Here is a 14,885-nt window from a genome sequence, read left to right as displayed (position 1 = left end):
CTAAATTCTATTATCTACCAAGCTTGTGGTACATAGCGTTCATGGGTTAAATTGCTCCTTGAGAATATTTTTTAACTCTTTCACTTGGTAGAATGAGAAAACAAAAACTAAAAAAATTCATTGACTTACTAAAGATATCTATTTGATAAGCTTTAGAACCCACGTTTTGGGATGCCCAGTGAAGCATTTTAATAATAGGCCACACACACACACACACACACACACACACACAACACTGGGAGGTACCATGAAAATGCTTTTAGAACCACTGTCCCACTGAGGCTCTGGATCTCAGCCCCCAACCTCAACAAGTGATATCAAACCCATATAAGTCAGTTGGAGGGCTGTTTTCTGCTTGTTTGTCTCTATACATGCTTCTTGTTGTCCGTACTTGATAGAGCAATATTTAAATGTGTATGCAAGTTTACAAAACCAGAAATAATTATATGTTATATTGTTTTTTAAAACTAGACTTCATTAACATAATTATTGTTTTTATTATTTTTATATGTGGCTCTCCCCTCTGGATATGATTTTTAAAGATTGTATCTGACCTTGAATAGAGCCAATATTTGTGACCTCAATCCATTACCACAGATATCAGTCATATTTATCAGGCTGTGGATTTTAATTTAGCATAATTTGGCACTATACCAAAAAATAAAAAAATCATAAAAAGCATGAGTTGTTCACTCATCATTATTTATTTACCTCTAAAGAAAGGTTTGTCTGTAGTATTTCAGTCAGGCCATATGCCTTTAAATAGACAGGCAAAACAGAGGAATGGAACATTCTGTTGACAGGTAAATGTGAATCAATCTGGTTTCATTCAAAGAAAAATAATCAGGCTCTTTTCAAATAATATAAAATGTAAAATGATTGCCTGTTGGAGAGGAGGGGCCTTATCAGCTTCTCTTCTCAGAGAAGTGATTGCCCTGTTCTAGCTGGAGGAACATACCTGCAGCTTATCTTGTGACTTCTCTGCAGTCTCTGATATATATTAACAGTTGATTTTCTGTAGCTGCTCTTTTTCCCCTTTCTCCCTCCTCTAGTGTAAATTAGTTTCCCCAATCTACATCTAGCCTTCATTTTCTTATCTGTCTTGCAAAAAGGATGATTATTTCATTATTGGTTTTGAAGAGTCTTTCATATTAAGTGGTACAGCTCTGGTTTCAGGCAGACATTTAACAGACTCTCTGTTTGTTTTATTCTTTGTCTCATCATCTTAATCAAAGCCCCGAGACTGAGTCTTTTGTTGTAACAAACAAGAATAAAGGGAAATTATGAATTGTTGCTTCCACAGAAAATGCAGTATTCATCAGGAATTCCTGGTGGGACTGAAACAGGGTCGACTTCAAACATGTGAAAACAATTGTACTCACCTGTGAAAAGCCTTTTCATAAATAGGATATCTGTTTTTTCAAGTCTCTTATTAGGCTAATACCTAAGCAATGTCCCTTCTTTAGAGCTCAAGCTTTACAGTATTGTCCTAAAGTTGCTAGTGGAAGTTTTTTGAGCATATATAAGTTTTTGTTTTTGTTTTTGTTTTGTTTTGTTTTTTTGTTTTTTTGTTTTTTTTGTTTTTTTTTTTTTTTTTTTTTTTTTATGTGAGAATTGCACTCTTGCTTTCTCCCAAATACTTTGTAAGATTTTTCTCATGGCTTTTCTTCCTCTTTGCTATATAGACTTTAACATTAACTCTCTGACTTACTGAACAGGCAGTGTCCTGAATTCCAGATATTGAACTGCTGTGGGAAAAGTGTAGGTGCCATGACCTCGTTTTTTTAGATTCAGATATTCAGAATAGCCTGGAATCCCTAGTTTCACACTGTCCTTGCACTCCTTTGATCATATTTTGATAAATTTTTCAGAAGCAGTATAAGAATTGGGTTGGCTATTTAAGTAGAATTCAGCTTATATTGGGACAACATGCATAAGGTCTAATATAAACCTATTAATGTACAAATTAACTTTTTCTGTTATCCATAAAAATCAAGTAGATCCAAATACCTAACTTCCTAGTATCCTAAATACTAATAAGTATTATATGTCTAATATCTTGTTTACATTTAGAAATCCTTGCTCAAATCTATATATCTTTGATATAATTAACTGATTCAGCTGACTAAAGTATGAATTCGATGCTTATATAGGTTTGGGTTTATATATCCACTAATAAAGTATAACCTTATTACAATGCTGCAATAAATAAATTAAAGCATTGACTTCAACTTTGATATGTTTATCATATGGCATCTCTGACATAATGTTAAATGTGTTTGCCCTATTAGTATAGTATGTTTAGATAAGGAAATACAAATTGTGTTCATCATCTATTGCTCTATAACAAATTGGACAAAACATAGCAGTTTGAAATAACAATTTTTTTATTATCTCACATTTTCTGTGGGTCACGAATCAAGGTGGTGTAGCTGGGCATTTAAGGATCATGTGTCTCGTGACCCTGAAATGAAGGTAGTAGCCTGTATTGAGGTCATTTCAAGGCCAAAATGGAAAGAAGATGCATTTTCAATGATACGAACATGGCTTTTGGCAGGGCTCAGAAGATCCACCTTCAAACTCATTCATAGACTCTTGACAAGCCTCAGGTGCTCTCTGATACAAACCAGAGTTATTTTTCCTTGTCATATAGTCTTTCTTTTTTTTAATTTTTTTTTAACGTTTATTTATTTTTGAGACAGAGAGAGACAGAGCATGAATGGGGGAGGGACAGAGAGAGAGGGAGACACAGGATCGGAAGCAGGCTCCAGGCTCTGAGCCATCAGCCCAGAGTCTAACACGGGGCTCGAACTCACGGACCGCGAGATCGCGACCTGAGCTGAAGTCGGACGCCCAACCGGCTAAGCCACCCAGGCGCCCCAAGTCTTTCAAGAGGTCCTTGCCATATGGCCCCTGGCTTTCCCCAGACCAAAGACTCTACGAGAGAGTAAGAGAAGATGGGCAAGAAGGAAGCCACTGTCTTTTAAAAATCTAATTTCATAAGTAGCATCCCATCATTTCTGCAGTAGCCTTCTTGTTAGAAGTAAGTCACTAGGTGTAACCCATACTCAAGGAGAGGGAATTACACAAATACATAAATGACAGGAGGTGGAGATCATTGAGATCCACTTTAGAAGCTGTGTCCCACAGTCCACCCTTTGGCCTCCAATGGTTCATGTCCCTCCCACAGATAAAAAATAAAAAGGCTCACTCTCTTTCAGAGTCCCCCAAATCTCATCCCATTACAATAAGTGAGAACATGCTAGATTATACTGCAGTAACAACTCTGAAATCTTGGTAACTTAAATAAAATAGAAAATAAAATACAGTTTTATTTCTCAGTCATACTGTATGTTTATCATAGGTTGGCTAAGGAATCTTCTTATGTTGTCCTCACTCAGAGAGTCTTCAAGATCAGTGGAGCTGGAGGGAGCAGTGAGGTGGGGTGATAATGACTCTAAAAGCCTTCTACATGGAAGTGACATGTGTTATTTGTGCTCAAATAGCAGGGGCACACTAATTTTAAGAGGTATATTTCTTCCATGTACCTGAAAAGAAGAGGAACAGAAATGTCAATGAACAGTCCAAAAAACTAACATAATGTGTAAAGTTATATATTTCACCTCTACCTAAGTACATACCAAAATGATTATGGGTCGAATTTTGATACATTTAACTCATTCTACGAATATTTACCAAGTACTATTGGATACTAGGCTTATACAAAATGCTAAGAACTAAGCAGAAAAAAGAGCAGGTCTACCTTCTGGTTTCTCAATATAGTGGGCAAAGAGATAAATATACAGATAATTGCAAAGTAGAAATGATTGTACAATGTCATTTAAGGCATAGTAGAGGCATTTATGGAAGACTTGAAGTGAACAGGGAAGACGTCTTGGAGTAGACGAACTTTAATGAATTCTGATAGATATATAGACATAGACCAGGAGAAGAAAGCCAAGAAAGAAATTTTTCAATGTTTCTTTAATAAAGTGAATTTATGATGATTATCTTCCAGGTCAAAAGCCCTCATTCTTCTGCATCTGCAGTTAACTACTGCCTTAGCCTGATCAAGTAACTGGGCAACTGTGCACCTAGACTTCCTCATCTGTGAAATGAGAAGGTTTAATTAGATGTTGCCCAAGACCTCTTTCAGCTGTAAAATTCTATGATTATTCCTGGCTCTAGAGGATACTTTTTTCAAAAGCACTTTCTATACTATAATTATAAAATAATTACCTCATAAAGCAGTCACTAACTAAAACCATTCAGTAAACACCTATGGGAAATTCTCATATCTGAAAATTGTGTTTCCATCCCTTCTGAGACACAATATGTTCAGAATTGATCACAAAAAGAATAATAAGATGTAGTTTTAAATAGACTGGTATGAAGTTGCTCTTCATGGAAAACTTCTACTCTTGTGACATTTTTCGTCCACATTAATCGATCACCCTAGATATTTCTAATGATTCTCATATTTAAAGAGACTTTCTGTTTTATGTGGGTGTATTTTTGTATATTTGCTTGTGAAAAGACTCTGGTTCTCCCCTACATAGACACACACACACACACAGACACACACACACAGACACACACACACACACACACACACACACACAATTTGTTTTGCACTGAAATTCTCTTGCCGGGTTGATTTGCACCCTTATAATTTGACAGAATACCATGCTCTTCATTTGACTCCCCAGTCCTTCATGAATCCTCCTACTTCCAGGGAAAATCCTTGTTGTGACAGTCCAGTCTTCACCTCTCACAGCACAGCTGTCTCTCTCCCACCAGTTCACTGAACCCCAGATCAGAAGTCTTCCCTTTGCAAAACTTTTTCCCTGTCTCCTTTTTTACTGGTCTAATCTACTGGTATTTCGAAGCAAATACCCCTACCAAGTATTGGTCAAGATTGATACACTAGGAACACATATATTTCAGGGGAGTATAATTGCTGCAACCACTTTGGAAAACAATTTGGCATTATCTACTGACGTTGAACATATGCCTACCAGATGATCCAGCAATTCCACTCCTCATTATGTACAACATGCGTACTAAGAAATATCTACAAGGATGTTTATTGCAACATCAATTGTAATTGCTCTAAACTGGAAATGACCTAATGCCCATCAGCTATAGAAGAGATATGTAAAGCATGGTATATTTAAATGTTATTTGACAAACTTTAACATGAATGAAACCAACAAACATAATGTTAAGTAAAGAAGTAATATGTAACATATGATTATATTGATATAATGTTTAAGGCAGCTCTAAACTATAGGGCTAGAAATCGAGGTTATGCTTGTTTGCCTTGATGAAAAGGGAGAAATGGATTGAGAGGGACCATGGAGTTTCCGTAGAATGAGAAATGTTTTATATTTTGACCTGAGTAGTGGTCACCCTGGTGTTTACTTTTGTATGATTCACATGATTCATTTTTTATGTACTTTCTTTCTTATAAGTGCATTGTACTTTGACTTAAAAAAAATTAAGAAGTATTTGGACTTACAAGAAGTTCAGCTTCTCCTTTTTTTAAACATCATGTAGAAACACACACACACAGTACAAAAAAACTCTTTATTTAGAGATGAAAGGCACAACTTATTGTGTGGGTATGGGTGTGATGTGTGGGTGTGTGGATAGATAGATAGGTGATAGATACATAGAAAGATAATGTGTTAATAGAGAGATAGTGGAACAGAATAAAAGCCCAGAAATAAAACCATAATTATATGGTTAATTAATATTCAACAAAGCAGGAAAGAATATGCAGTGGGAAGAAGATAGTCTCTTCAAAAATGGTGTTGGGAAAACTGAACAGCAACATCCAAAAGAACGAAACTGGACCACTCTCTTTTATCATACACTGAAATAAATTCAAAATGGATTAAGGTTCTAAAATTGAGATCTAAAACCATATAAATCCTAGAAGAGAACACAGGCAGTAATTCTCTTACAGCAGCCATAACAACATCTTTCTAGATATGTCTCCTGAGGCCAGGAAAACAAAAGCAATAATAAGCTCTTAGGACTACATCAAAATAAAGAGCTTCTGCACAGAAAATGAAACAATCAACAAATCTAAAAGGCAGTCTACTGAATGGGAGAAGATATTTGCAAATGAGATATCTAATAAAGGATTAGTATCTGAAATATATAAAGAACTGATACAACTCAGCGTCCCAAAAAACAAATAATCCAATTAAAAAATGGGCCAAACATGTGAAGAGACATTTCTCCAAGGAGTACACCCAGATGACCAACAAACACAAAAAAACATGCTCAAACTCATCATTAAGGACATGCAAATTAAAACTACAATATGAGATATTACCTCACATCAGTCAGAATGGCTAAAATCAACAAGATAAGAAACAACAGGTGTTGGTGAGAATGTGGAGAAAAAGGAACCCTCATGCACCATTAGTAGGGAAGCAAACTGGGGAAACCACTGTGGAAAACAGTATGGAGTTTCCTCAAAACACTAAAAATAGAACTACCCTATCATCCAGTATTTGCACTTCTGGGTATTTATGCAAAGAATAAAAAAAAAAAAAAAAAAAAAAAAAAAAAAAAAAAAAACTATTCAAAAGGTGACATGCACCCATATGTTTATTGCAGCAGTATTTACAATAGCCAAATTATGAAGGCTGCCCAAATGTCCATAGATAGATGGATGGATAAAGAACATAAGGGAAGGGAAACAAAAATAATATAAAAACAGGGAGGGGGACAAAACATAAGAGACTCATAATTATGGAGAACAAATGGAGGGTTACTGGAAGGGGTGTGGGCTAAATGGTTAAGGGGCATTAAGGAATCTACTCCTGAAATCATTGTTGCGCTATAAGCTAACTAATTTGGATTTAAATTTTAAAAATAAGTTTTAATTAAAAAAAAGAAATGGTGTGTATGTATATACAATAAAATGTTATTCAGCCACAAAAAAAAGGAAATCTTGTCATTTGCAACAGTATGGATGGATCTAGAGAGTATAACGGTAAACAAAATAAGTCAGAAAAAGACCATGTGATTTCACTCATATATGAAATTTAAGAAACAAACAAAGGAAAAAAAGACACAAACCAAAAAACAGACTCTTGTCTATAAAGAACAGATGGTTACCAGGGAAGAGGTTGGGGGTGCTGGTGAAATAGGTGAAAGAAATTAAGAGTACACTTATCACTGTGATCACTGAGTAATGCATGAAAATGCCAAATCACTATATTGTACCTGAAACAAATATAACACTGTGTGTTGATTACATGGGAATGAAAATTTTAATAGATTAGATAGATAGATAGATGACAGATAGATAATTGATACATAGATGATGATTGCTGATAGATAGATGATAGATAGATAGATAGATAGATGATAGATTGATAGATAGATGATAGATGGTAGATAGATAGATGATAGATAGGAAAAGAAAGAAAGAAAGAAAGAAAGAAAGAAAGAAAGAAAGAAAGAAAGAAAGAAAGAAAAAAGAGAATGAACAAAACAAAAAAGAGAAGGAAACACCAAGGGGAGGGAGGAAGGAAGGACAAAAGAAAGAAGCAAAGTTATTTAATTTTAGAGGGTCCAACATATTTGACAAAACAAAGCTTAAAAACCTACACTCATCTCTACTGGCTTCCTACTGCATGATCTGCACATGAACTGCACTGAAAATTTTACAAATCAGTTACATTTAGTTACTTCAAATTTTATTTTTCCTGGATGTTTGCTTATCTAGTGTTGCTTATCTAGTATAAATTTGAATATGTGAAAATGTGAGAACAAGGACTAAGGAGAAACATGTGCAAACAATTCTGAATGAAAGAGAAATAAAGCCTCTTAATGAAATCTCTTTAATATGTATTTGAAACTACTTTAAAAAGGCACTGTTGCTTGTGCTAATATAGAATCTGTTTTAAAATAACATGTATTTTGATAATTATCATTTTGGGGGTGTTCTAGAATAAGGTTAGCAGCAGAAGAAACTTCATATGAAGTAAACTTTCTTTCCTAATTTAAATAGAATAGTAAATAGCATCACTATAGCATATACATTAAATTATAGTTTTTCTGTTGAAAGACCTTTTTTTAAGGTTTGAAGTACTTTAATTCAACTATTCTATTACCTATAACGGAGTCACGGGTCAGTAATGAAACTTGGAACTTTCACACTGCAACAGAAGCGATGCCATATAGCAAAGATAAAAATTCCAATGAGGAAGTCCAGAGTATGTGTTATGGGTCAGAATATAAAGCATACATGATTTGACTCCAGCTAACTCTATTTAAAAAAGAATATAAAAGATGATATCCTCCTGATGTAAATGAAGAGATCCACACAAAATGAAAGTCTATTTATGAGAGGTTTGTTATTTCTGTGGGGGAAAAACTGGGTTTATGACCAAAGTAAATGGAAACGTTCAAATCTTCTTAGAACCATTTTCCATGCACATCTGTAAATAATAAAACTGTATCAGACCAGATTATACTTCACCATATATGGTTCTGCTCTCAAAAGTTATTGACTTTAGCATTTACGGTTTCCTCAGCCACAACAATTAGTTGGAGCTTTAGCAGAAAGTATAGAAATGGGAGAAGTTGTACAACAGTTTTCTTCTTGTTTGTTTCACTCTCTCTCACACATCAAGTCTGTTCGTTGAGCTGGCTTGCATTTACTTATCTAAATCACTTGCTGAAAATCCATGTTGTTCTGCTTATAAGAATTCATGATCCATATTTTCCATCCATTTTTCAGAAACAAAATGGCGACTTCTTAGTAATTCACACTTTGAGCACAGTAGGAAGTTCAATTGACTTAAATATTAAGCCGAACTGATAAAGATCTATAACTATATCTATGTCTATGTCTATGTCTATGTCTGTATCTATATCAATGTCTATATCGATATAGAGATACATATAATTCTGTCTGGTGTTAAATCTTTCTGTTGTCTCTTCTACCTATATCAACAGGCTGGCATTTGTGCTCAGAAAGGACAGGTAGTTTTGTGATGTTCTGAGAAGCAGAAGTGTTGTCCTAATGTTTATGGAAACTTTAAGAAATGACTTCCCTTGGCAAATCCAATGTGTGTTTGCCAGACACTGAAGAGACAAGTGCTTTGTGAAGGGAAATTATATATTAACGTTGATGCAAATGAACTACATACAAATTTGTTAAAGTTACTGTAAAATCTAGCCTAAAGGTGCCATTCAAAATAATCTAAATAAGTTGTGGAACAGAGCTTGAGGATTTTTCCCTCAGGTTAAAAGTCAGTTATATGTCTTGCAGAAAAAAGCTTTCTCTTAATTCTTCAGAAAGGAAGCAAGAAGGAATCATTTCCTCTATATTTTCCTTAACTTAAATAGGGCTGAAAGTAAAGATGTGCCTGAAAGTTAGGTTCTGCTAAACAGGACTAAATTTAACCAGCAAGTGGATGATAGTATAGAGACAGATGGGTGAAATTTATGAGGAGACCTTTTAGATGTGGCCTCAAACAGGTGGTTACCTAAAAGGAGTCAGTGTGTGTAGTGTTTCTGGCTGCAGGAGTAAGGGGGGTGAAGAAGAGATGTGTCGGCAATAAATACACGGAGGCATGCTGACTGAGACTTGATAATGCTCGTCAGATGTCTCTATTTTTGTCTAAACTACAAAAGCTATTTCATTGTACTTTGAGAAGAGCAGAAGGTCTTCAGTTCTGTGATTGGTTATTGTTTTGAAAAGGAAAGAAAATTACCTTTCATTTTCTCTCCACTGGTATTAAATCCCCAGTAGAGATTCGAAAGATGTTCCAAGTCACTGCAACTATCTCAAGGAGCTTTTGAGTCCTTTACTTCTGACTAAGGTTTTGTAATGCTCTCACCCTTGTAGCAAAAACTGCAAATAGAAGCTTAAGAAAGCAGTTTTGCAAAAGCGTTTCGATGTTTCCACTTGCTTTGATCTCCTAAGCAAAATCAAATTTTACCTTTAAGGTATTTACCAAAAGGTATTTTTAAGCCTGTGCTAAAATGAAGCCTTGCATTTCCCACCAAAGGAATAACTGTATTTAGAGTGTTTCTTATGAAATTTTCATGGTACATTTTATTGTAAGATTCAAGTTATTAAAAAATATAGAGATGGTAATTATGTGGTATATACTGCGTCAAGGACTCAGCTAAAACCTGAAACATGACAAAACCGGTTGCTGTGGGGGTACTAGAGTTTACAACCTAATGGGAGAGATGAAACAAATTGAACAGTCACAATTTGGTAGGCTAAGTGCTATAACAAACACCCAACAATTTATTGGCATAAAGAACTGAAATTTAATTCTCATTTACATAAAACTCCAATGCCAATAGATGATCGTAGTCAGGGTGGGATGAGGGATGATCATCTTTGTAACTGTCTAGTGTCAATAGACTTTATTAGCAGGAATGAAGGGTGATTCTGAGATCTGTGGCTGAAGGACCAATCTCTTTCTGTCTTATGGATCATTCCTCCTGTAAGTCAACAGGAATTCTACCTATGAATAGGAAACCTTGAATGAAGAATCATGTATGAGATGGTTTTAAGACCAGGCCTGATAGTGCCTTGATTTATATCTAGCTGTATTCCACTGTGAAGAATTCAGTCACATGGTATTATCTATCTGCAAAATTTAATGTGGCTCTGTACCTGGAGGGAAAAAAAATGGTTTGGTGAATGAACGCCTAGCTAGTTTCTGTGACACAAGGTAATGTACTAATGAAGTACACAGAACTGTTGGAGCATCTAGGAAATATATCTAAGCAAAGCTTGGAGGGGGCAGGATGTCAAGGAAGGGTTTCTACATGGGATAATAACTTCCTTGGGAACTGAAGGCGGAATAAGAGTTGAACACACAAAAGAGTTGAGAAGCCAGTGGTCTAGACAGAAGGAAGCAATTATGCAAAACAAACAAGAATCATTAGGATAGTCTTTAAAACATAAAATGATCCTATTGAGAAATTAAGATAAATTGACTTTTTAATTTGCTTTAGGGATCTGGATTTTAAAAAAATTAATAATTGAGATTCTTTGACATAGATGTAATACTTATAAGTTTTAGAATCCTTCATGCTAGATTGTCCTAGGGTGAGTACGACAGACAAGGATTTGCTTTAGCTTGGCTGCCAGTGTTCAACAATCTAGGTGGCATCCAACCCATAAACACCTAAGGATGGACATTTTGAAATGATCTATGTAATTTCAAGAAGCAACAAACTAAGAAACTCAGTAAACTTGATGAACTAGTTACTGCAAAAAGGTGGTCTTGCCACTTTATGTTAGACATGCTAGTCTCAATTCAAAATATTAAGGAAGAGTCACTATTTCCTGCTTTACAGCATATGGACAAAAAAAGTTTCATGTTAATTTTTGACATTTCATTATTTCAATTAAATACTTTATCACATAAAATTGATACCAGCTTCTCATTTACCCTCTTGGTTTTTCTCCTCTCTGTCTGAAACTACCTTAAAAACACAATGGTAGAAATACAATATCTGAAAGACAATTTAGAGTTTGAAATATTGTTTTTAAGATTATTTTGTTTTATGTCTTGTTAATTAGGTTTTGAATCTCTTGAGGCCAGGGACTGTGTCTGAAAATACCTATAGTGGCTGACACAAGGTAAGTCTGCAACACATCTTGACCTTTCTTTCCCTTCTTTGGATTCTGATACCTGATATAGTACCTACTATATAGTTAGCACTTAACAAATACTGATTAAAATGAATGCATGGAAGGAATACTCAAACATTGTGTTCTATTTACCTCATATTCCTCTTATAAAATATGATAATACTAAATCATTCTTTACTATGAATAACCAGTTTCTTTTATCAATTAGACTCAAAACAATGGGACAACAAAGAAATAATCTGTCAATGGATTTATTTTTCAGTTCTGAATCATGGATGATGTTAGTCATGAATGTGTGGGAAACCTAACAATGGGTTAAAGTTTTGAACTGGAGCAGCAGATGCCTATAGATTTAAATGTTGATTGAATTTAGCTGCTGCTGCTATGAAATTATTAGCCCTCGGCGGTGGTCTCGCCTACATACTTTATTTTGGTTCTTCTGGAAGCTACAAAGCTATTTATTGTTAATGAGGGAATAAAGTAAGAAAACAGATTAGCAAATAGATTAGCAAAATTTTAAATGTCTAATCTCTGTTAAACAATAACAGGTTATAATATGATGCATTTAGTATCTCAGTATTTTGCAAAAAAATTTTTGCTATTAACATAACTTTGTTACCTTACATATCCTGTCTCTAATATAAACATTTCATCTATTATAACAGTACTTTTTTTGATAAAATTCTTTACCAAGTACATTTTTCTTGCCCATTGCAGCTTAATATTTTGCTTCTAATCTTAAAATGATAATTCTCTGAAATAAATCATTCCTATGCTGTCTTTAAAATATTTGATCTGTTGGCTTACCATTTAAAAGTATTATCCTGTTGGGGCGCCTGGGTGGCTCAGTCGGTTGAGCGTCCGACTTCGGCTCAGGTCATGATCTCGTGGTCCGTGAGTTCGAGCCCCGCATCAGGCTCTGTGCTGACGGCTCAGAGGCTGGAGCCTGCTTCGGATTCTGTGTCTCCTTCTCTCTCTGACCCTCCCCTGTTCATGCTCTGTCTCTCTCTGTCTCAAAAATAAATAAACATTTAAAAATAAATTTAAAAAAAAAAGTATTATCCTGTATAAACCTGCGATGAATTAGACAATAACCTCAAATGATTTTTAATTGATGTTTCAAAATACAAATTTTGTAAATAAAATTTACAAAGCTTAAAAGTTACTTAGCATGCTTAAATACTCTTAACTACTAAAATTTTTAAATTTTTAAATTTCCAGCTCCAAGGAAAGAATACCACCTCCCAAATTCTATGTTAACTTTATTTTTGAATTGATGTTTCTTACAATTCTAAGAAAAAAGGATATATGAATTTATAGAAAATGTACACAATGGTCCTTCAGAAACCAAGATATGATTGAAGTCAAATTAGATGGCCATTAAACAAACAAGAGAGATAGAGGCGTGCCTGGGGGGCTCAGTCTGTTAAGTGTCCGACTTTAGCTCTAGTCATGATCTCATGGTTCCTGAGTTCGAGACCCACATCAGGCTCTGCTCTTGCAGTGCCAAGTCTGCTTGGGATTCCCTGTCTGTCCTTCTTTCCCTCCCTCTCTGTCCCTCTCCTGCTTGTGTGCTCTTTCTCTCTCAAGGAGAGAGAGAGAGAGAGAGAGAGAGAGAGAGAGAGAGAGATACAGGGGTTGCAATAAATTTATTACAGGCTCTCAGCCTGTTTCCCTTTTAGTTCCTCATTGTTTCTACTTTATATTTTAACATTCAGCTCACCTTCACCATACAGCTTCCTTGAAAACCCCGTCAAAATGTTGCTGTCTTCTGAACTCCTGTGTTTTTGCTCATGACATGACTCTCATGATATTAATCATTCTGCTTTATGGTTCAGCAATTTGTATAGAATCACTTTCTATTTTCTGAGCACATTATATTCCAGAGTAAGTTTAAAAACCAGTTGTTTGGGAATCCAAAGTACCTATTCCCATAGAACTGACAATAGAAATGATGTTCCTATTTTCTTTTAAGTTCTATCTCTGATCTAGTGTCAATAGAAATATTTCAAACATATTTCCATTTATGATATTGCTTCTTCAGAACAAATCAATTCTATTATAAGTGGTAAATTGCATGGGTTCTAAACATGGACTTGCCTAAATTTGCTGCTATTTGCTGGTTGTTTGATTTTAGGCAAATTATTCAATTGTGTGTTTGAGATTTCTCATCTGTAAAAGGGAGATAATAATTGTACCACTTCCTAGACTATTGTGAATATTAAATAAGTTTTATATGAAAACTCCTTCTAAACAGCGGCTGACATATATAGCAGGGGATACATAGGGTAGTCTGTAAATATTACAACTATTCTTTTCATTGAAACTTGGAGTATCAGGAACTTATCTGTCCATATACAGGCATGTTTAAAAGGTGAAATATGAAATGTATTTTAGAATTTCACCTTCTTCAGACAGGAAAGATGAATAAGAGAACACAGTCTCCCATGCCTGTATTTTCAGGTTGAGTAGGAATGGGAACAAAATAGTGTAACTATCTCCTTCTCATCACAGAAATGAACTGAAAGTAAAAATAACAGTGATTGTTGTTGATACTACTTACTGAGCTCATAAGATGTGCCAAGCATATAGTGAAGGGCTTTACCTGGTATCCTCATATCTTCCGGTTACAGGTAAAGAAACTGGGGTCAAGGAACAAAGATCTCTAATAAGAGTTAGAACAAGAATCCAAACCCCAACCTCTTTGATTTTAAAGTTTACAATATTTCCACTCCACCAAAGACAGTGGTATGAGGCAGGGACAAAAGTATTTTTCAGATTAATATTTACTCATTTTAATGTCTTTTAAGAAGCTATTCCGCCAGTTAACAAACCTATCTAGTTCTTTCTAACCCTGCCTTCTTCAGACTGTCTACAAAAATATAAGACATTTTGTCAAACAATTGGGTCAGGCCCAGAACACTTTATTTATGGCATTACATTTGATCAATATTTCCCAAACTGTCTTCTCCATTTTTCTGAGATCACCAGCTCACTAGTAGTGCTTTAGGGCATTACATTAGAAATTCTTCTTTCCCTCTGTAGTCCATAGTCCATGAATGTTATATCATCAGTCTTGAAAGCAGGCAACTAACTCTAACATATAAAATACTGAACTTTTTAATTTTGCCAAACAAAAAACAGATTTCTTACTTAATGTATCCTTTATCCTTTAAATGTATTTAACCTTTATTTTTGATATGCATAATAATCTCATATCTTGTACATACCT

The 14,885-nt window shown here is 34.8% G+C and overlaps 1 protein-coding gene across 26 annotated transcripts in view; it reads left to right on the top strand.

The window, feature by feature from the left end:
- The window catches only part of PTPRD (protein tyrosine phosphatase receptor type D), a 1,374,111-nt gene that overhangs the window by 535,751 nt on the left and 823,475 nt on the right, over positions 1 to 14,885 (top strand). For all 26 annotated transcript variants that reach the window (XM_053907924.1, XM_053907923.1, XM_053907918.1 and 23 more), the window contains exon 5: positions 11,582 to 11,641. The gene's annotated coding sequence lies outside the window, so the exon portion shown is untranslated. The remainder of the gene's footprint in view (positions 1 to 11,581; positions 11,642 to 14,885) is intronic.

The sequence above is a fragment of the Panthera pardus genome, unplaced genomic scaffold (genome assembly GCF_024362965.1).
Source record: "Panthera pardus isolate Hobbes unplaced genomic scaffold, ASM2436296v1 HiC_scaffold_20, whole genome shotgun sequence".
Taxonomy (NCBI): Eukaryota; Metazoa; Chordata; class Mammalia; order Carnivora; family Felidae; genus Panthera; species Panthera pardus.
The sequence above is the reverse complement of the archived record's forward strand: the minus strand, read 5'-3'. Positions and strand labels throughout refer to the sequence as shown.